Genomic DNA, 24,213 nt, shown 5'->3' with positions numbered 1-24,213 from the left:
GATTCTGGATGAAGAAAACACTTTTAAAGAGTCATTTACACATCAGATTTTGTTGTATAAACTAAACACAGATGTGAAAAGATCTTTTTGACATCACGTGTTCAAATTTTCTGGAAGATCTGATTTTTCGAAATACATGAAAATTAAAAAGTAATCTTCACATCTGTTTGTTTTGATCTTGTTTGCACATATCTGGTTTTTTAAATGCAGACAGTCATATTACAGTTTAATTCGTGTCTCATAGTGTTGAGTACCTTGTAATGGCAGGCAATGTTCTAAATCCTTTTTTGACATACTTGCCTTCTCTCCTGCCACTATTAGAGCCTACTGAGAGGGTGCCTGGGTGGCTCAGTCAGTTAAGCATCCAACTCTTGGTTTTGGTTCAGGTCATGATCTCAGGGAGGTAAGATTGAACCCCATGTCAGGCTTCAAGCTTGGCATGGAGTCTGCTTGGGATTCTTTCCCTCTCCTTCTCCTTCTCCCTCCCCCTCTGCCCCTCTCCTTGCTCAAGCTAACTCATGTACTCTCTCTCTTAAATAAAATAAATCTTTAAAAAACCTATTGAGAATTAGCTTAGGAATTTCAAGGGTGATGATCAAAACTTATCATCATGATCATCATCATCTCACTGAGATGATGAGTGAGACAAAAATGAGCTTTTCCCTGCTCACTGTACTACCCAAGGGTTAGCTAGGGCAGAGAGATCATCCACCACATTGTTGTGAAGGAAAGTAATAAGTACTTATCACATGTTCCTGATATCTAACATGTTAACTGGTTAATCTACAATAGCAGTTTCATGAAGTTTACAGTTTCTATACAAACATGAGGGATCAAATTAATGTGAATAATAGGCTCATTGTTAGAGAATTAAGTAGATAAGACTATGTATATATCATTCACATGCCACGCATTGACAAACTCAGGTTTTTAAGAATATGATTATGCCAACAATTGGTCCTCTTCCCTATTGCTTCTTTGTTTCATTATATGAATACCTGAATTCAAGAAAATATTTATGACCATTGTCTAAGATCTCCTTGACTTGAGCAGTGCCTTTTTTCAGTGAAAACCCAGCAGACCTATGAAACCCTGGCTTACTTGCACATACTGAAACTTTTACCTCTCAGGGCACAAGTAGAAAATAGGTTTGTATTAGGCAGTGTAAATGGAGGTTTCATTTTAACTCAGCATTCTTATTTGTTGCACTGGCTCATCATCAGCACTACCAAATGGTGGGACCTGGCAAATCTATGGAGAACTGATGGCCTGAAGAAATATTTCCTGTCTTACTGAGAACAGGTCAGTTTCCTGGTTGTTGAGGCTAAGCTCTGGTCAGATGTCCTTACCTCATACTCAGTACTACCCAGTTTATGCGCTGCTTCATGGCAGGGTGAATATTATATTTAATTCTTGATTCTACCATCCAGCACAGCTGGATTAAACTCTAAACTTTAATTTCAACTTGGGCAGGAAATGTGTAAGGAACAGTTACTTTTGTGTACTATCTATCCTGCATTGGGTTAGTCACATTGCTAAGCATCTTTAGTTACTGTTGCTTATTTTTGATCCATATCTCCCTGGACACTGACACCTGAGACTCAGTTATTCCTACATCTTTGGTGTCTGAATCATGCATCTGTTGATCCATTGCTATTCATCTGGGCTCCGAGTCTTTACCTCACTGACTGAATATTTGGATTCAAATCTCTGTCTTCATTCATTCTCCAAAGATATCTTTGACTTATGTAGTGCTATTAAAATCAAAATAGATGTATTAATTTGTTGCTAAAATGGCATTGTTCTTTTATTTACTTAGTAAGAGAATTCTTACTATTTGCTCCTACAGCATCCTAAGTCCACATTCATCAAAGAACTTGAAAGCAGAAAAGGCCTTAAAAATAACCCACCTCTGCAAGCACCTCTTTTTTTTTTAGACAAAGGTTTTGAGGACTAGAGAGTTTGCAATTTGTACAGTTTCACACAGTGAGTTAGAAGTATAGCTAAGGATCTTTTTCTCCACACATCATAGACTTCCTCTGTTCCTTCAGCATGGCCATCTGTGTCTCAGGCCTTGCTCCTGTTTCTATTTCTCAGATGTCAAAACTCACTTGATTGCCTCAACTAAGCTGGGACAACAGGCATAAATCAGCACAGTTCAGGCAAACCACAATGAATGATCATCCTATACAGATACCTCAAACTCAGCATGTAACATGGAAGTAATTTTGTTTCAAACCTAGTCTTCATCCTGTATTCTTTATATTATTTCTTAGTACCACCACCATTTAGTCATGTGAGTGAGAACCCTGACAGTAATCTCTGGCTCCTTTTCATCTTTTACCTCCTTATGTTCACCCGATTGCTCTGACTTCACCTTCTGAATATCACTTGAATGTATCTGTTTTTCTAGATATTTACAGTAGGCTAACCAATATGGCTTACAAAATATTGAAAAGTAGAAATTCATGTAAATGTAAGATGTTATTTTTTGTCAATTTAATTTTGTTTGAAATCTGTATTTTCAGATGCATTATATTAACTCATGGCCCTCTGAGGGGCATCAACCTGATTGGGGGAACTCTGGTCTCCTATTGGCCTGGTTCCATCAGCTTTTTAACCATCAGGTGATTGTATCAGCAAAACACTTTTTCCTCCCCTACTCCTAACACCATCTATATAGATAAAGATAATTTCAAACAGCTATCTTGATGCAGTTTTTTCCAATGGGATTACTGATATTTTGTTTTTTCCTGCCTCTCTTGTCTTCCCTTTAAGGCCCTTGGGACTCATTACCTAGACTACTCTTTTCAGAATTTAGCTTTCATTATGCAACAGGAACATACTACAACTCCTATTTCCTCCCATATAAACTCTGTTTTCGTCTTCTCTCTGATGTTCAAGCCCCTCTGAGATTGGTTTCTCACATCCATGCAGTCATATGTTCCAGTATTTCTCAGCACAAAATTCGCTATAGGCGAGTAGCCCTATATGTTTTCCTGTGCCCATGAAATTCTTATTTCTTCCCTATCAGCTTTGCATGTGCAGCCCCCTGCTCCTGCATATCTAAATGATTTTCTCAACATTTAAAAAATCTCATTCCTTTCTCAAGAACCAATTCAAGTAACTCTGTCTTTAGAGAGAATGCTGGAAAAAAAAAAAGAAAAGAAAAGAGAGAAGAGAAGAGAAGAGAAGAGAAGAAAGCAGAAAGAGAGAGAAGAGAAGATTAAGAAAGAGAGAAGATAAAACAGAAAGAAAAAAAAAGAAAAAGAACACAAAAGACAAGACCATCCCCTACCCCACCCTCAACACAAAAGTAACGCAAGAAAAAAAGCCAGAAAAGAAAAGAAAGAAAAGAAAAAAAAGAAAAGAAAAGAAAGCATGCTGGAGAACCTGAGGTCAAATTAAGTCCTCCTCTCTCTGAACTCCCATAAATGTTTACTCAAGCAGTTTGTTGCAGATACAAAAAGCATAAGCCTTGTGTTAGAGATTCCTGGATTTGAATACTGTCTCTGACACTTATTAGCTGTGGCAGATTATTCTGTACATCAAATCCCTCATGCACAGAATAATACGCAACTCTTGGTTCTAAAGTAAAATGTTTCTTTTTTAAATGAACTCTTTGAGTATAGGAAACTTATGAACTTATGAACTCTTTAAGTATAGGAGACATTTCTGATATTCTAATTCATTGGCCAGATTCAGTGAGTTCTCAGGTTGATTGATTTCCAACCAGATACCAAATCGATACATTCAAAACCTAAGCCACGTAAAGTGTTTTAGTTGGAGTAATAGTATCTATAGCTAAATTTAATTTCTCTTTATAAATTCTGCTTGTAATTGCATTAATTATGTAATTCCCTATCTCCTATGTTATCCTTTCTCCTAGCTATATATATTCCTGTTACTGTTTTTAACTGTCACAATTGTTTTCTTACCTTAATTCCCTGAATATGGCAAATCTAAATGCAAAATATTTTTGATATTTGAATACAACCAATCATAGGATAGAAAGAGTAAGAGCCATGATTGGGCTGAAATCTTATCATAGCATTGCCATATGTAGCTTTTCCTATATCAAATCACATTTCACAATTTTTAGTTAAACTTCTGTTAGGGCAATCGCTATACAGGAAACAAATAACAATATTAGAAAGTGTACCTGATTTGAAGTTACCTTATTTTGGTAGCATTGGAAACTCTGGGCTTTCGGAGTCAGTATTTATGAAGATACTTTTATCCATCACTGTGACAATTCTACATAAAATGGGTGACTCTGGACTAGTGCTTATTGCTAGGAAGCTATGGTCAGGAAAGAGGATTGAGAGCTGCCTGCTGTTGGCATGAATGTGTGTGTATTTTCCGTGACATGAATCATTGTCTAGGAAATAAGAATCTGCTTCAGAAAAAAAAAAAAAAAAGAATCTGTTTCAGAAAACAATAAAATCTTGCATCAGTGAAAGAGAGGAAAAAAGCAACTAAAATTCTATGGTTACAAAAATAATAACAAAACAAACATCACTGACTCCCTGTTCTAGTTTCTGGGACTTCTCCCAGGAGAGGCAATTATTATTTGTATTGATTTTAGTTTGCAAGCTTGCTCTCTAATGTGCCAATGGATAGCCCCAAACTAGTAAATAATTACATATTATACAAAAATACTGTGTCTTTTTACTGTAAGCTTCACAGCCCCAGAGCAAATTAATCTTCTCACTGTATGCTCTGTTACCTACAGTAAATACATCACAAAATATAGCATAAAGGGAAAATAAAACCTTTCTGATCACCAGAGGAAAACTGTCAACAAACAAATCTGATTAGTTTTAAGTGTTGAGGCTTGACTATGCTCCCACATTTAGAAAACACTGTAGAAAGTAGGCTTAAGTTTGCTTTTATGTACATTTTTGTCCCATGAAGAACTTTATTAGCAAATGAAGTAATTTTAATAAAGTGACAAAAGTAACAAAGAAACTGCATTATTCCTTTTTTCATTTTTTATCAGCAATAATAATTGACCAAAATGGCTTCACTTTCTCAGTGCAAGCTCTCAAACCATGACTTCTATGTGTCCATTTTCTTTGTCTTTCCTTTGAGTATAAAACAAAATTTCTCCTTTTATCCAAGTCTCTCCCCAACCCAACCTTTCCTTTATTCTGTTCTCCACCCTCTCTCATGTCAAGTGTGTTTCCGTACTACACCCTCTCTTTGCATTGTTTGTCTCCTTATCCCCACCTACCTGAGTCTTCCTTAGTCTTCTACATCTTGACCAGTGGCACCAACAGCTACTTAACCATCCAGTCCCATACCCAGGAGTTACCCTTAACTCATCACTTTCCATGATCTCCCAGCACCCAAACTATGCTGAAAAACGAAACCATGTTCTTTGGAACATCACAAAACTGTCCAGTTCCACATCATTTCCCTATCATAACTCTAGACTAAGCCATCGATACCTTTCATCTGAGTTCTCGTTTCCCAAATAGTTAAGTTTTATACTACAGCCAGAGGAATGTTTTAAAAATACATATCTAATCATATTGCTTCCATAGTCCAAACTCTTATAAACCTTCTAAAAGGACCCACACTTGTTACCACAGCTCTACCAGAGCCTCTTGGTCCTGCATGGTCTGGCCCAGCCTCTGCTCATTCTCAGCTCACATCAGACCTTCCCATGTGATTTCTCCTTAGCCATGCTGGTCTTTTTCTTTCCCTGAAACCTGCTAGTAATGCTGCAGGGAACATGCTGTATATCTACTGCATTCAAAGATGTTCCCCAGCTTTTCATAGAGCCAATTTTTCTCATCCTCCAGCTCCATGTCATCTCCTTAGATATTACTGATTACCATTTTCAAAATTAATCCTTCCATAGCCATCCACTGTTACTATCATTATGCCCCCCAACTTTGTTTCTATTATGACACTTATTAAAAATTACAGTGATCTGGTATTATTATTTGATTACTCATGTATTGGCTGTCTGCTCCCATTTGAATATAAGCCTCAGGAGAGAAAGGAACTTGTCTTTTTTGTTATTAGTTTGTCTTCAGGGTACAGAACAATACCTAGTATATTCAGAACTCCAAGTTCTAGTATGAATTGCACCCTCAAGAGCTTTTCAACGTGGCATGTCTGAGTATGTGTCTCTTTGGTTGATCTAGTATAATTTTTTGTATGTGCTTTGGGTTTGTACTGAAGCTGAACCTTTTCTTTCCTTTAGTTTTACCAGGGTAATGAGGTTGCCATTGTACAGACAAAGCCATGAAGGGTCTGTAGAATTCCCATGGATACCATTTAAAATCTGAAAAGTCTACACCCTAAGAGAGAGAGTGGATTGGAAAAGAATGACTAATTCCTATGACATTATTAGATCTATACAGTTAGAACCAGAGAAACACAAAATTTGATTCAATAATGTAGCAGCCTAGGTAGAAGGTTGCAAAGTTATATAACAAAAATTGCAGAATAAGGTAAGGATGTGACTTCAGAATAGGAAAATGGGTTACATTACCACTCTTCTTTAATTTAAGGACTCTAAGATAAAGTGCCTAAAAGTGAAAGTCAGCCTGAAGTTGGGATTGTGAAAAAAATCATTCTAGATATTTTTAGCTCCAGACCTCATATTCCTGGCCTACATTACAGGTCCTTATATGACTCTTAACTCTTGGAGGATATGCATAGGATAATGTAATCATTTCCTAACCCATAGGAAGATTCAGGATTAAACATACAAATTTTATAGAATCATAGTAATATTTTTTGTGCTAAGAAAGATTTTTGTCCAAATTTATTATTTCAGCTAGTTGTAATGTTAAAGAGAATTTGGCTTTTTAGAGTAAGAAATTAATCTTGTGATTCTAATTTAAAATATGTCATTGAATAAGTGCTTTAGACTTGTAATTTACTAAGATTATATATTGTATCAGAAAACAATAAGAATCACCATATTTATAGGTTTTTTTTAAAGGTTTTATTTATTCATGAGAGACACACAGAGAGAAAGGCAGACACACAGGCAGAGGGAGAAGCAGGCTTCATGCAGGGAGCCCAATGCAGGACTCGATCCCTGGACCCCGGGATCATGCCCTGGGCCGAAGGCAGATGCTCAACCATTGAGCCACCCAGGCATCCCTATATTTATAGTTTTAATTCTGCTGGTTTTATAGAAAGCATTAGGGGAAATTTTATTTTATAAGTTAGCCAAAATACTTAAACAGGAAATGAAATATATTAAATTTATGAATGCAATTTAAAAATTGATGGTATAAAGTATGTGAGACCATTGTTAAAATTTGCTAGAAATATAAATAGAATAAAAATATTTGTATGTTGTATCTAAAGAATAAGGGGAAAATGAGGTTCTGACTATTGGAACAAACCACTAAATATTTTTGGACCTGAGAAATTACCCTTGAGACATCAAGTCTAGTGAAATGTATGGCAAAAAGACATTTGCACTGATCAGAGAGTTTCTTGAATTAGAAAGGCTAGCTAGAGCCAAAATAAGTCACATTGTTAGGTTGTGAGGTGTATCAGACAATGAGAAGTAGGTATAATCCTTCAAGGTTTGTTCACTACTGTAGTGTTGTCTCTCCTCAAGTAGACCATAGACAAGTAGAAAATTTCTAAGTTTATCTATAACATCTCTCACAAAAAAACTCATTGTCACAAGCATTCTGTCTCTCTTTCATCCTTCCAGAAAACTTACAAGATTAGTATCATTATTCCCATTTTTAAATAATTTGAATAATTAAATGGTTTATCTAGTTATTCAACTAGAAAGTGGCAAAATCAGGATTCAAACTCAAGACTTTATATCTCCAAAGCTCTTGCTTTTTTCACTTTGCCCAGTTTACTAATGAGTTAATGTGTTATTAGGCAGGGTCACTACAAATATGATCAGCCTTTATTGTACAAAAGTGCCTTGACCTTGTTGTGTCAACTATTAGATACTCAGGTAGGTAGATGGGTAAGCTTTTCTAGGGTGAAAGAATGAAAAATAGAAATGATTGTTATCTTCCCTCAAATTGTACCAGGTGGGCAGATGCTTAAGCAACTTATTTGCTGGGTTTGCACTGGTTTTTTTAAACTTTTTATAAACAAGGGACACAAAAACTATACTCTGACAATGACATGTAAAATTGTGATGGCAATTAATTTAGATGTTCAGAAACTTCTGTAAATCCTGTGATATTGTAGGAGAGAATTTTGGTAATTTTTACTATTTCACAGTAAGGTGTGTGTGTGTGTGTACATTTGTGTGTTTTCTAGTCTTCTGTGAAATCTGCATTAGCAAGAAAATGTGAAGTTGGAATTCTGCCCCTGTAGATTGGGATGCTGGGCTTTGTTTGGAACAGGGCAGAGTAATTGGCATTTCCAAGGTTTTACTGATGGGTCCTGACCTGTTGAAAAGAGTGAGCTGTATGCCTGATATTTTTCTGGAGATGCAAGAGGAGACTCATCAGATTCTCAGCCTTCCCTTATTCAATTTAAATCATGAATAATGAATAACAGGGTTTTTTGTTAATACAATGACAAACCTCAAAGCCCAGATCATTTATGTTAGACTTATTGTGGCCCTCAACCAGTACTAAATTGGGAGGACACTTATGTGGATCAGCTTGCCTGTTTTCTGGCCACAACACCTAAAGGGTAATGAAGCTAGCATTCAGATCAACATAAAGGATGGTCAAGTTGAGTAGTCAGACTGAGTCTGCCTGGTAATACTGGTACTAGCCTCTACATGTATTATTTATTCCTTTAGAAGAGCAAAGGAGTCATTTCTCATTTACTCTGGCTTCTGGTTGACATAATATGCAACTCTGGCCTATGTTAGTGACAACATCATATAAAGCTGGGAGACATGAAGAATGACGGAGGTGACAGAAACTTTAAGGAATGGGCTGGATGATACCCACCAATGTTCCAATAGGCCACACCTGGGAAATAGTATAGGGTGTAGAGCAGTGGATAAGTGCACAGATTCTATCACCACATTACTTAGATTCAAATCTTAGTCCAGGGCAGCCCCGGTGGCCCAAAGGTTTGGCGCCGCCTTCAGCCCAGGGTGTGATCCTGGAGACCTGGGATCAAGTCCCACGTCAGGCTCCCTGCATGGAGCCTGCTTTTCTCCCTCTCCCTCTGCCTGTGTCTCTTCCTCTCTCTCTGTCATGAATAAATAAATAAATAATCTTAAAAAAAATCTTAGTCCAGCCACTTATTAGCTATGTGACCATATATATATATATAGAGAGAGAGAGAGAGAGAGAGAAAGAGAGAGAAAGAGAGAGAAAGTGGTTGTTTAGTATTTTCATACTTTAATATATAATTATATTTTTATATTAAATCATAAATTTTACATTAAATCATAGAGTAGTAAAGCATGCACTTTAGTCTCTGGGTTATTACTTAAACATATGTAGTATAAGCTTTATTCTTGGTCCAAATGAGTAATTATCTGAGCACCAACATCATCCTCACCTAGAAATTTATTAGAGATTCAAAATCTCAGGCCACACTCCAGAGCTGATCACAAAATCTTTGAAAGTCAGAAAAACAAAATAATTTGAGGCCTAGAATTATGGTGTATTTCTCCAAACAGAATTTCTATTTGCTTTTGCCAGATTCCTGGGAATACCTGCAGTCTGAGATAATTGTAATTTCCTTTGCAGTGTTAGGTAACTTGGTGTTAGGTTTCATTCCCCGTGAGGGCTATTCTATTTCTAATTCATCTTTATTCCTAGGAAGCAGAATTTCAGTGTCCCAAATGAAGTAGTAGAGAGTTTATCAGATCCTTTCCTACTTTTGAGAGACTTGAGACTTCCAACCCTTGTTCTCTGAGACACATAAGACTGTCACACATTGTGTAGCATCTTGATAACTTATTTTGGAATTGGAAAATGGCCCTAGGGGAAATACATTCATAGAGTCTAGTCTCATTGCCATTCGAGATTTGCTTATTCTCTCTGAATTTGGTGCAGGACTTCTTTACTATCGGCTTTTTAATCCTTCAAGCTAAAGGTTTATTTGTTAATATATTTGTTCAACTTACCTATTTGTGCTAGATATTCAAAATTATTCACAGCCACTGAAAATAAAAGGTGCTGTTTGTAAATGAGGAGGTTAATATAGAAGCCGATGCCAGAGTTCCAGAACAGTGGGGATGTGGTGAGACCAAGGATCCAAGGCAGTGAACATCTCAGTTGATACCAGTTTCATCTAATGATTAGTAAAGACCAGTCCCACAATATTTCCCAAAAATATGCCTTGATACCTGTAAATCCTCAAGAGAAAAGTAGTTAGGGAAGAATATCTTCATTATCTGAGAAAAGCCTCTATTGTCTAAGTTTACCTAAATTGATTGACATTATTAGGAAGGGACCACTATATTTAATAAATATATTAAATATATTTAAAGAGCAAATAAAGCCACCTAGGGCACTATGGGACATACCTAGGTCCTCATCTGTGCCTATTTAGATCAATAAATAACTAAATTCAGGTATGACCTCAGAATTAACCTATGGTGTTCAGAAAATATTTAATTCCTATCCGATCATTTTCTTTGGACTTAAGAGACTATAAAATTAGAAGTACATTTTACAAGTGCTAACTTTTTACCAATAATTATAAATCCTAGTTATTGAATCATCTGTTAGTCAAGAACTGTGCTAAGCTTTTTTTAGATATATTAGAAAGACAGTGTAAACTACCTGGCTGTTTTCAAATCCTGGGTCTGCCTATTACCAGCTATGTGATCTTCTGAACGTTATTAACATCTGGAAACCTCCATTTCCTTTCCTGTAAAATTGGGATAACTATAACCCCTATCTCAAAAGTTAACAACTAAATGAGTTCATTTATGTAAAGTTTTTTAAATGGAGCCTGGTAGGTAGAAAGTGATCAATAAATGTTAATCACTGTTATCCTAAATGTAAAATAACTCTGCAGGATTGGTGTTATTATTCCCTTTTACAAGAAAATGGATTCATTGATGGTGAGCAACTTTTTTCAAAAGTCGCAAAATAAGTGGCAAAGCCTACAAATGAACCTGTTTATCAGCGTCCAAAATTTGTAGTATATTCACTCCATGACAATAGCCCTGCTTAATCTCAGCATATGACTTCATTTACTATCTGATATGTTACCATAGAACATATTAACTCCCTTCCAACACCCAAGTCTCTCTATATAATTTTATTCCTTCCCCTTGTCTCTTTATTGCCTTGATAAAATTATATGCCTTATTTTTTCTACTTTTCTTCTCCATTGAATTCTATCCATAAATACACTTGTCTTCTCCATTCTAAAATAATTAAATAAATAAGCAATAAAACAAACATAAACTCTTTCACAGCTTCATGAAAATTTGTGTTCTTTTACATCCAGCCTTCCCAAAAACTCTTACTCATCACCCCATAGCATCCATCCACCAATAAACCTTTCTAATTTAGTTTTCATTCCTACCATTCAGTGAGAACTACTCTCTTAAGACTGCATTTCCAAATCAGCTGTTGCTCCATCATTTACCTTTGACCTTCCTGCAAACTTTGATGGTTCCCATTCCCCTCCTGACCATTCTATTGGTTTGGGGCTTCTGTACTATCTAGGATCCCTACCTATTTCAATTAGTATTTTTTTACTGCTTAACATTTCTGGAAAAAAAAATAAGTAGGCTCCATGTCCAGCGTGGAGCCCAATGCACGGCTCAAACTCACAACCCTGAGATCAAGACCTGCACTGAGATTGAGTTGGACACTCAACCAACTGAGCCACTAAGGCACCCCACTTTTTTGAAATTTTTTAAAATTCCTTCATCCTTTAAATGATGGAGTTTCTCCCAACTCTGAACTGAACATTCTTTTCTATGAATTTACTGTCATATCCACTTTTAAACATTGACTATAAATTATATAGATGTTTCTAAAAACCTTACTTTGAACATGTACTTCTACCCAAATCCAGGCACATTTTCAACTGCTTAGAGAATCCTTCAATTATGTGTTGCTCCAATCCTCAACCTCAACATAAATCTTTTAGTCTACAAAATTTCATTAATAGGTAGACTCTAATCTTTCTTTTTCCAAAAACATTCATTCTCATTTGTTCAAACTTCTCTTTTCACACTGTTACTCCACTGGAACTGAGATACATCCTGCCAGGACTGGTGATAATCCATGTGAGAATGTTTTAAAGACCATAAGGATATTTCATTGCTATTTATGTTTTTAAATTTAAGACATATTTTCTCTTCCTGTTCTGATATCAGCACAGAAGAAAAATAGTTGTTATATTATTCTATATTATGATTTTCCATGATTCACAGAAGAAAAATAGTTGTTATATTATTCTATATTATGATTTTTCATGATTCATCTGTATCATGTAAGCCTCTATTTTATTTTCTATTCCGACAAGTGGTGTACTGTCAAGTACTTAACAATAAGCTCTCCCAAGGTGGGAGATCTTATATTCAGTATATGGAAGGTAAACTTAGAGTGCTGGGAATACCTGTGAAAAAGACAGACAACAGTTATTTTCTTGTTGGAGGAAGAGTTATATTCTTGTTGGGGGAGATAGACAATAATCAAACAACACAATAACAACAAAAACATTTTCTCATACTAAAATTGGCTGAGTGGTGAGTGAATGAAATTGTTGAATTAGAAAATAATAGTGGCTCATATCTAATAGAATGGCTCTTTTGTCTATTCTCTCAGTCCTAAAGGTCTTATTTAATAAAAACTCAATGCTGTAACTTACTTTGTACAGTTATGGACAACAGCTCATTTTCACTTGTGCTGTGAAGTTTGATGCCATTTTCAGAACTTTCAGCAACCAAATACAAAATGGTAGAATTTAGTGGCATACATAATAAACAGGTGTATTCTTCCTCCCTTCACCCCTTGTGCAGTGCCAAAGGGCAGGGGCATTGTCAGAGGCATATAATCATTGACCTTTAATATCAAAAGGAAATGAAAGATGGTCAGGTGGAGAGAAAGCAATTTATTTTATGGTATGAGGGTGACAGAGTTTTTTTTGTCTCTCTAAAAATTATTTGTAAAGATCTTTGCAAAAATATCTATTATGCCACTGAAAAACTTGAATTAATAATAGAACCATAATTTATTATTGAGCAACATTTAGCAATTACATTGAGACAGTTGCCAGTTAGCATCCACATACTATCACCCCAAAGAATTATGTCCTGTAGTTCTTGATCTAACAACTATATACAAATAGCAAAATAGTTACTTATTTAAACAATAAACATTCATAAATGTGTTGTAAATCACAATCATGCATTATGGTTGTATTCTGTATGCCACAGATATTTTCCATCATGACTTAAAGAGGGGTGTAAAAATATTTATTTCAATAGCTACATTTTATACAGCTTTCCTTAGACTTTAAGACCTAATTCAGGCAACTGGCTTGGGAATGTCAGTGCATGTATTATTATTTTCATCATCACATTATTCATTTATATAGCATCTCTCTTCCTCAAGGATCTCAAGGTTATTTACAAACATTAATTGCCAAATACCTGTAGTGTTCCTTTGAGATATATAAACCTGAAGTTGGACTAATTAAAAATTATAATCAAATCCCCCTCATACACACACACACACACACACACACACACATACACACACACAACTTTTTTACTTATTTACAAAATAATCTCTTCTAAGCTGTGGAAGTGTAATTGTTCAGGAGTGAGTGACAAGGAACAAGGACAGCAAGCTGATGAGACCAGCATAGCAGCAGGACACATGAGGCTCTGGCCCTTCTCTTTGAAGTGATTTGTCTATGTGGGAAACCAAAAATGAAAGGGTATGAAGATAAGTCCATGAAAATTTGATTTTTACCAAGATAAATTATGAGACAGAGAGAGAAAAAGAGAGAGAGAGATTGAGAATATAAAGCTAAATTAGTGAAAAGTTAGATTATACCAACAAAATTCTATCTCCAAGCTTGCACTTCTGGAAGGAAAATTCTATCTGAGTAATCAAGGAAATTCCTTCTCCATATAGCATTACATTAGAATCTCAATGACCCAAATGATATTCAAAAAAAGGATTTCTAACAGTCAACCTCTTTGAGTGACTCCTGACATCCTCACGGACGTTGGTTCCTTGCTGACTCTCTGCTTCAGTGCCACATGCCTAGCACAGTGCTTCCTTGATTGCACTATGAAGCCATCACGTCCAAGTTCTGGCCACCTTTCTGGGGTAAAGCCATAGACAATAGCCACAAAGCCAAAAATTGATTTTTCACAAAAATGATAAATTTGAAGAACTTCCAATGACATTTAGTGAAGATAAAAAAAAAAGAACAAACCAAATAACCAATATAAAACACAAAAAAGGAAATAACACCATAACTTAGACATTAAATGGTGTAATATAAACAAATCTGTTGATACACAAAATTTTAGATGAACTAAAACAACTCAATTGTTGAGCTGTGGGAAACAAAATTCATAAAGCTCAAAAAGAAAAATCGATATATTCCTTTAACTATTAAAGATAATCTCAATAATTTCAGGAACATAAAGTAAGTGAAGCACCTGGCGCTGTCACGTACTAAGTATGTCACTTTCCCCTGGCCTTATTTTTTCCCTTCTGTAAATAAGGAGGTTGGACTGTATTATCATTCCTTGAAGAAAACTTTAGACAAATAAGGTTTCACCAGCTAATTCTGCCAAATACATAAGAAATAAATAATAACAATATTATATATACTCTTCTAGAGACTAGAAACTGTGAGTCACTCTTCAACTCTTTGTGAGGCCATCATAACCTTGATATCAAACTACAAAAAGAACAGTACAAGAAAAGAGAAACTTAGGATGTCCAGGTGGCTCAGCAGTTTAGCGCCGCCTTCAGCCCAGGATGTGATCCTGGAGACCTGGGATCGAGTCCCCCTACCTGGACTCCCTGCATGGAGCCTGCTTCTCCCTCTGCCTGTGTCTCTGCCTCTTTCTGCGTCTCTCATGAATAAATAAAATCTTAAAAAAGAAAAGAAAAAACTTAAGCCAACCTCATTCATGAACACAGATGCAGAAAATTCTAAACAAAATATTAGCAAAACTATTTCAGTAATACATGCACTATATCATGGTGAATTAGCATTTACTTTAGAAATGCATGTTGATTTAACATTAGAAAAGCCTTGTACTATGCCCCTTGAAGACAGTAAAGAAGAAAAGTCATAAAATCACCCCCATAAATGTAGAAGAAAGTATAATGAAATGTAATACTGATCCACGATTAAAAAAAAAAATCAAATCTTAAAAAAAAATAAAATCCTGGCAAACTAGGAATGAATCAACTTCTATAGGATATTTACAAAAGACCTTCAGCAAAAAGCTTATTTACTGAATAGCCATAATTTCTCTTTTGTGATTCAGAATAAAATAAGGATGTCTACTGTTACCATTTGAATTCAATACTTTTAAAGATAGACACCAATCACACACACACACACCAAAAGTGAGAACAATAGTGGTCTTCAGGAAGATAGAAAGATATCAAATTAAAAAAAGATGTTTGGTCATGTTTATTCAAAATTATGTCTATATTAATGTACCAGCAGTAAGAATAGCTTGATATCAATTAACACATTATTATGGTTTTAGGGGGAAAAATGGGTTTAGAAGAAAACATCCCAGGAAACCTGAATTTCAGGCAAAAGGGATAGAGACAAGGAAAGGGTGCCACAAAAAATCTTACCTGACTGATAGAAGTCTATGTGATGTGTGTATGAGTGGCCCTTCCACCGATAGGCTGCTCTATGCCTGATGGGAAGCCCACGGTGAGAGAGGCCTTCTTAAGTGATGTCATAATTAATTATCTTCCCTGGTAACTCAAAAAAGACACAAACATGCAACCCAGCTTTATCAGCTCTGATGCGGCTCACTCCCAAATTCTAGCCTTCTCTTTCCAGACCCGTGAGAAAGTTCTCTGTAAGCCTCAGTTTCCTTGTCTATAAAATGGAGATAAGTTGTTCCCAATGAGGAGAGTTGTTATGAGGGCAACAGTTGACATATGTGAAGCATTTAGAACATTTCTTGGCATAAAGTAAGTGCTCAGTAGGTATTAGCTATTGTAATTTTGATCATTAACACCCACCATAAGGTGGACTTACACTTTGGCCCCGAAACAACAATTATAGTAGAATATAATCTTTATACTGAATTACTTGTTCTTGTGTAGCAGGATGAACACAATATCAGTTGGCCAATCCACATTTAGCTAAATCAAGCAGAGGCTGTCCTTTCTTGCCCACAGATGAACATCAAGGTTGAAAGCCCTTCTTGTTCATCTTCCATCTCATGCCCTCCTATTTCAAGTGAAAAGCTGTTCAAACAAAAGTTCCCCACCTGCCTCTGTTTCTCAATCACGTTCTCACTTGCACAGGCATATGCATCTACACAAGAATTGCAAGGCAAAATTTACAGACACAAGCTGTTTGTATCAAGAAAAAGAAATCTCCCCCACACACTCCAAAAAAAGACTTAGAGCCATAGCCTTCCATAAGATTTACTTTACCCGTTTTCATTCAGAATCTCAGGCTACAAAAGCCAATTAAAAAAAATAGTTTTTCTTAAGGAAAATTCAGAGGTACTTCTGCATTACAAAATGGTTTCTTAGAGAATACAGTCGTGTGGGGTTTTTTTTTCCCCAAAACAAAGGGACAGCCTGCTCCAAGTGAATTCAAGTGTCAACTGCTTACAAAGCAGAAAATGCTTTCAGCAGAAAAGCTTTATGCTTTTTTAATTATAAAGGATTATTTTAAAAAAACATACATTAGCACTACGTTTTAGACAAGACCGTAAAATAAGAAAACTCAACAATATTCTTCAAAAGTTGTATGATTCCATGTTTCAAATATTTCCACCAAATATTAAAACTTGGAAAATAAACATTAGATTTTGGATGTTTGTTTTATTTTTTTTTTTTTAATTTTTTTATTTATTTATGATAGTCACAGAGAGAGAGAGAGAGAGAGAGAGAGAGAGAGAGGCAGAGACACAGGCAGAGGGAGAAGCAGGCTCCATGCATCGGGATCCTGATGTGGGATTCGATCCCGGGTCTACCAGGATCGTGCCCTGGGCCAAAGGCAGGCGCCAAACCGCTGAGCCACCCAGGGATCCCTGGATGTTTGTTTTAATTTGAGCCTCTGTTCTTAAGATTCTTACTACTTGCAAATCTCTATGGATACAGACAGGAGTAGTTACCTCAAAGCCCAGTGTGACAGCCACTGGAAGCAGGATCTGGAAGCAAGTCACTTCTGCTGCACTGATGGCCATGGCACTGCTGGTGTTGGTGACATGAGGCATTGTCCGGAGGCTTTGGGAAAGAGAAACAGTTAAAGATGAATTGTTAGATGAAACCACCCCACACAGCAAATGCCCAGGTTGGGTGCAAATGAAGAAAAATGGTGGATTTACGGTAGTAGTTTTCTCCAGGTAAATTAAGTTATTCACTGAGTGTGCAGTTGTTACCTCTTGTTGCTCACTAACCACTTTAGTATATTCTAGAGAAATGGAGGCAGAATGGTCCTATGGGCTCCTTGGCCCTAACATACTTTGCAGAGAATATAATAAGTATAGTTAGAATATGATTACGTGGGTCCTCATGAGAATGCTGTGGTCACGTGCATATGCCTTTCTCATTGTTAGTCCCTACATTTTTTTAAAGGTGAATTTGTTAACCCCAGGAAAAACAAAATAAAGTTCATTCTCTCACAAATGGCAGAAAGGATTCTTTTTAACTTCTTTGCTTATACATTTTAGACAAATGGGGAAAAGGATTCTTTTTAACTTCCTTGCTTATACATTTTAGACAAATGGGGAAAAGGATTATTTTTAACTTCCTTGCTTACACATTTTAGACTGACTCTCAAGGTATATTTACTTCTAAACTGTGTTCTACACATACCCTCTCCCCATCTTTTTGTATCTTACTGTCACAGCATTCTGTATAGATAATTCATGAAACTATAAATACTTTTCCAGGTGCAAGAGTTTTAAAAATTAATTATTCTAATGCTTCAACTTCTATTGAAGTTTCATAATGAAATTGCTGATAAAAATACTCGTATGAATATATATTATATAAATGCTATAAAAACATAAAAGCATACCATATCTATATCTATATAATCTTGAAGGCTCTATTTGGTTCAGGTTGGAGACAGAATCAGATCAGGAGAAAAGTGTCCTGGTGGTACTGCCAAGCCTCATTTGGCAACAATAGCAATGTGTGACAGCATTTAATGAAATATCATATCTTTTCAATTAAAATTTTATATACTGGAGGTTTACTTAAATTACACCAAATAATTTTCAAATCTAGAGCTTAGTAAGGCAACAGAGAATGAACAGTATACTATTTTGGAGCATTCATGTGAACACTTCATCATTTCATTTCATCATTTAAAAAAATACTTTCCCCCAAAATAATAAATATTAAAAGAAATGAGCCTCCTATAATACAACATCTATTTTTATTTTAAATGATTTATCCATTTCTGAAGAGCCAAAAGAAAATTAAACTTCATCAAAAAGTCCTATTCAGGCTTTCTAAACCAGAATTAATAGCCTGTCATTTTACGTATGCAGTTCTTTCAATTCTGTGATTATGGAACAGCGGTTTTCTGATTTGTTTCTCTCAGTGTGGGCAGCTGATGGTACACTGTGCTCAGCTGATATCTGTCTGGAAGGAAAGTTATCACCAGGACATTGCAGGATGTTGTGGTCCAGAATCCTTGCCAGTTACGAAGTCTGAGATTCTGAAATGGAGCAAAATATATTCAACACCTCCTTTGTTTAGTCACAGTTATAAAAGCAGCACACATACATTTTATGAGAGATTGATTAAATGCTTCAAACAATCCCCTTAGATGGAACTGGTAGATGCCAGATTATCAATATGAAACTATCCAGAAAAGGGAAAGGCGGTTTCAGATGAAAGGAATGTGTTTTCATTTATTTTTATTCTGTTTATGCCTTTGTATATAAGACAAGCTAATGGCCCTAGGAATTATCAAATTAGTGGATTTTGTGTCTGCTGATTTCGCCATTTCTCAATCTTATAGTTAATTTACTTAACTGCCTCCTCATTAGTAATTCTCAGCAAATAATATTACCATTTAATTGGGTAGGCTTTAAATGCTTTGCAAATCCCTCAACATCTATACTTTATTATTTGATATTCATAACACTTGGTTAAATTGGGCTGATATAACTTTACCCATTAAAAAATACCAGAGAAGGTATGTGACTTACCTCAAGTTCACACTGCTTTTTTTAAAAACTACAAGTACATAGAATATCCTCATTCATAGTAGAATGATCTTTCTCCTCTACCATATGGCCTATGATGATATTTTTTTATGCATTGTGCAATTGGTCCTGAAAACAAAAGTAATGATAAGAGCAATTATTCATTTTGCATCATTTGATATGGATTATTCTGTGGACCAACAGTTCCAAATAATAGAGTCACCATCAAATACATGGATTATTATAATTTTTGAAGCATTAAAAATAATTAGATGGTTATTGCTAGACATTGGCCAGCTAATGAGCTAGTTGAGATACATTCACAAACAGGATTTAAGGGAAGTCAAGGCTGAAATGCTACTGATGACCCTTCCCTTTGGCTAACATGTCATCCAAATCCTTATTCTTATCTGCCTGACATCCCAACACCCATAATTATTCCAAACATTGAAGAGGTACTTTCTTTCTTTATCACAGAATTTGCTTTGTCCCTACTAAGAAGTAACATGGATCTGTAACAACTTAAACCAGGACACCTTTACTCGTGTCAATGTATTGTGACATGTATTAACTCATTTGACTCTAACATCTTTGTGCAATAAACAAAGATTAAAAGCCACATTTGAGAGTGAGAGAGACCACTGGGACTCAGCAAAGTGAAGTGATATCCTTGGGGTCCCACAACTCATAAGAGGTAGGTCAGGAATAATAATTCATCTTTTGACTCCAAATTCAGCACTTTTGAACCACATCTGTGAGACCAGAGAATGTAGGACCTTACCCTGGAAATATTTTTTTGCTCCTTCTGCCCTCCCACTAGAGGTTATTAGGAGCTCATTGCCCCAGAGATTCTGCATAAAGGGCTTCTTCCCACTCTCAGGTAGGCATAAAGGGGACGCTGAGACCTCTCATCTACTTTCTTTTCCTGTGAACTAAAATGGTGATATGAAGACTAATTTTGTTGGGGAAATGCAAGCACAAAGCTAACTGGTACAGGAAGCAAATTTTGTGCTGCCTGTAACTTATACAAGTTTGGTGGCCCCTTTTAAGAAAAATGATACACAGCTTTGTGTGGTGGCAGTATCATAGACAATGAGGTTTATCTAAAGCATGATTATTGCTAATTGAAAGGAAAAATAATACAAAATTAGAAACGAAAAATTAGGCATTAAAGCAAATGTTTACCTAGAATGAATAAAATCTCAAACCAATCACAAATTTCAAAAAACTGAAAAACTGCAATATGCAGAAAACTAATGCCATTATTTATTAACTAATACAGGTCTAAAATACTATTTTGGTAGATCTTAGATGATAATGATTTTGTCATATAACTTTCAATAAAAATTTAAAACAATGATTGTCATTCTTCTGGTATGTTTTTTTTTTTCTTTCCACTCACAAACTTGGGAGCCAAACCTCATAGGGCACATTCATATTGAAATATGATTCATCTTGGATGAGTAGGCACAATGTGTAGGGAAAGTATTATGGGAAGACATTTCTACCCCAGGAGGGTTTATATAAAGGCTAGTCAGTGTTCCATAGAGAAAGAGCTCAGCAACACCAGCTTAGGAACCCTTCCAGGTAACCATCTAACCTGAACTGTTAGTGCAGAAGATACACACAGACATGTTGGAAAATACCTGTACTATCAAATCATAAGAGAAGCACTATATTATATGGTTCCTGCCTAGCTTGAGAAAAATGTGGCAGAGAGAAGGTCTTTCCTATAGACACAGAGCAAAAAAAGTAGTCTGCTCTTAGGAGTGGTCTTAATAACACTGACTGATTCTCCTTTTTCATTCATTCATTCAACACACACACACACACACACACACACACACACTCTTTAATGTACCAGGTACTATATCAAGCACTGGATATGTGACAGCGAACAAAGAAGCATTCCATCTATGCTACCTGAGAGCTCACCTTCTCCTGCTGGGAAGATTGTCACAGGTAAGGAATTTCTGCTCTAAGGTGGATATAAGCTACTGGGATAGAAAAAGTGAGTTTCCTGGGAAATCCTGAAAAATTGTTCTCTCAGTAATTTTATGGAGTTCTTGACTTCCAACTGTATTTGAGGTAACTGGAACATTGCTTAGCTCTGGTCATTACAGGAATTAGTATCATGCAGGCACATTTCACTTGCTGACATTTGGCATCTCAGGTCTTTGTAATCCAAATGAAGTCTCTGTAGCAATAATGGTGATAGGCACATAAAATTACAGAGGCAATTTAAGCCAGGACAGAAATATCTCCTCATGTGAACTCTCTATGACAGGACTAGGCTGAACTATCTTATTATTTCTAAATCCATACCACAGCACAAAAGTTTTAAAGATGCCAGAAAGACCCCCAGCAGAATTTAGATAATTACTCACATGACATGTCACGTTTTAGGGCACTTTTTCATCATTACTCATTGTGTTTGTCACAAATACTTGATATTATAAACAAGACCCTCATTTTAAGAACCTCATTTTCTAGCATCTAATTATCCTCCCCAAGTGATATTCCTTCGTGAAATCATAATTTATTCCTATAGAAATATGATTATGACTTCAGGTTAAAGAATAAACAGGAGAAACATGAAACTTTTAAAACTATATTCTTCGATCATGCAAACCTCTCTAGCAATAAAATGAGAATTAAGAAAATAGGAAATGCATGATGAGCTGGTAAGATTGTGGCTAAATATACTGTTTCTAAAATTTTCTCAGCACCAGGTGCTTGAAAGTACACAACTTATTTAGGATGACTGCAAGTGCTGTCTCTTTTTTCCACTTGATTTAAGGGTACTTTCAATATTTCACAAAATTTTTACTTTCCTTAATTCTTAAATTTCACTCTTCCTATAAATATTTTTAACTTTTCTAAAGTTTAATTTCATCCAAATGAGTAACATTTCTAAAGGTCATATTTATGTGGTAACTTTCAGTATGAATTCTATAAAGTGCTTTGTAGGTCACTGACTTTCTAACATAGTATATATCAAACAGCAAAACATGCTAATATGTTAAATGTTAAAATAAATCTTACATATAATACAATGTTAATATAAGTGTTATATATAAATGTTAATTTTAAATGTTAAAATTAACCTTACATTTAATGACTTATTTACTGATATTGATAGATAAAATGTGATTAACTTATTCAATCATTTCCCCTAAAATCCATTGGTGACATTATCATCATATGCAATCATGTATTTCTTTTAAATCCTTATTGTCGACTCTTTACACTATTGATCTACCCAACTTCTTGACTCTTCTCCTTCTCTAGGATCCCTGACATGCCTCTTTTCTGGTTCTCCTTCTACCTCACCCCTTCTTGGTCTCTCTCCTATGCTTCCATGCATCCTTTAGTGCCTAAATCAGATAATTCTATAAGCTTCCAACACTGAACTTCCATATTTATTTTTCTCATTCATGCCCCTGTGTGTACTCCAAATCTGATGGCATGAAATTCTACTGCTTGTCTATGTCTCCCAGATCAAACTCCTCCTACCTCACTTTCCAATTGGCCCATAAGATTTCTCCTCATAGATGTCCTCTCTATCATGTCACACTCAATGAGCTAAGGAAAACCTTTTTCTAAAATGTACTCCCCCCCTTTTTTTTTCTTTTGGTGGTGTTGGTGGCTGTAACATTCTTTACCTCCGAGACTAGGAAACTTGAAGTCATCTTTAAATTTCCTCTTTGCCTCAACGCTCTGAATCCAGTCTATCACTATATCAATATACCTCTTTATTTAAAAGACTCCTTTTTCTCCATTCCTACACTCATCCCACAACTGGAGCCTTCATCACCATCAACTAAACACTTCCCAGCCTGATCTTCTTGCCCCACCATTACTCACCCTGACAATAAGAATGATCATCGCCAAACAGACCATTAAGCGTGCTAGTCTCCATTCCAAGAACATGATGTAGTTCCCTATTTTCCACCTCTTGCTTCCTTTTTCTCCCCACCTCCTTCTCCCAATCTAGACCTTCTCCATCTTATTTATCTAACCTGATTTGACTAATCCCCATCTTGTGGTTTGTAATACAGTAGTCTCCTCTTCCAAAATATTTTCCTATGATCTTTCTCTTACTATCTTTGTTTGTGCTGCCCCTCTATCCAGTAAAACACAATTCCTATCTCTACCTAGTCCAATTCTACTCCTCCTTCAAATGCCACCAAAATTCCCTGTCTCTGACTAAATCCATACACACTAATCTCTCCCATCTCAAATGTGCTACCCCACTGAAGTTCTAAGCCACTTGGCACAATTCTAATAAATGGCTGAGACTCCCCAGATGATGCTTTGGCCAGATCTCACAGGGCTGCTGCATCCTAGTTAATTCACCATCATTCCAGCTCTGATCGCTGAGTTTACACTTTCAAGAATTCAGAATCTTCTGATCACTCAAATATCATCAGGCTCTAATGAGTGAAAGAGAAAGAGAGAGAAAGAGACAGACTGGATCACTCCTAAATCTAGCTCAATAATCTATAACCACATGAACTCAAGAAAATGACTCAAAGTTTCCTAAGTCTTTGATTCCTCATAGTGAAAATTGCAGTATTAATATCAACTTTTTCTAACTCACTACATTGCTATGAAAATTAAATAAGATAATTTATGTGGAAGAACATCATAAAGCATTATATAAATGTACAGAATTATAATTAATTCATGATAACAAGATTCATGAGGCACTTAGTTCTAAGCCATAAAGTTTATTTAATAATTTATAAAGAGGAATAAATATTTCTGCTGACTCTAAGATGTGTGTGCTCTTGAGGTAAACCCATATTTGGATTAAAGTATTGAAGGAACTGAGTAAATAATTATCAGATTTGGGGAAAATGAATCCTAAGTGACTTGAAAGATCTTGAGCTATAGTTTGCAGTAATTCTTGGTATTTT

At 35.7% G+C, this 24,213-nt stretch overlaps 1 long non-coding RNA gene across 8 annotated transcripts in view; it reads right to left on the bottom strand.

Annotated features, from left to right (window-relative positions):
* Window positions 1–9,275: 9,275 nt before the first annotated feature.
* The window catches only part of LOC111090567, a 269,981-nt gene continuing 255,043 nt past the window's right edge, over window positions 9,276–24,213 (bottom strand). For all 8 annotated transcript variants that reach the window (XR_005372296.1, XR_005372299.1, XR_005372295.1 and 5 more), the window contains 5 exons: window positions 19,295–19,420; window positions 18,621–18,798; window positions 17,243–17,354; window positions 12,760–12,953; window positions 9,276–10,279 (listed from right to left, as the gene is read on the bottom strand). This is a non-coding gene — a long non-coding RNA (uncharacterized LOC111090567). The remainder of the gene's footprint in view (window positions 10,280–12,759; window positions 12,954–17,242; window positions 17,355–18,620; window positions 18,799–19,294; window positions 19,421–24,213) is intronic.

The sequence above is a fragment of the Canis lupus genome, chromosome 17 (genome assembly GCF_011100685.1).
Source record: "Canis lupus familiaris isolate Mischka breed German Shepherd chromosome 17, alternate assembly UU_Cfam_GSD_1.0, whole genome shotgun sequence".
Lineage (NCBI taxonomy): Eukaryota > Metazoa > Chordata > Mammalia > Carnivora > Canidae > Canis > Canis lupus.
This window is presented reverse-complemented; position numbering and strand designations above follow the sequence as displayed.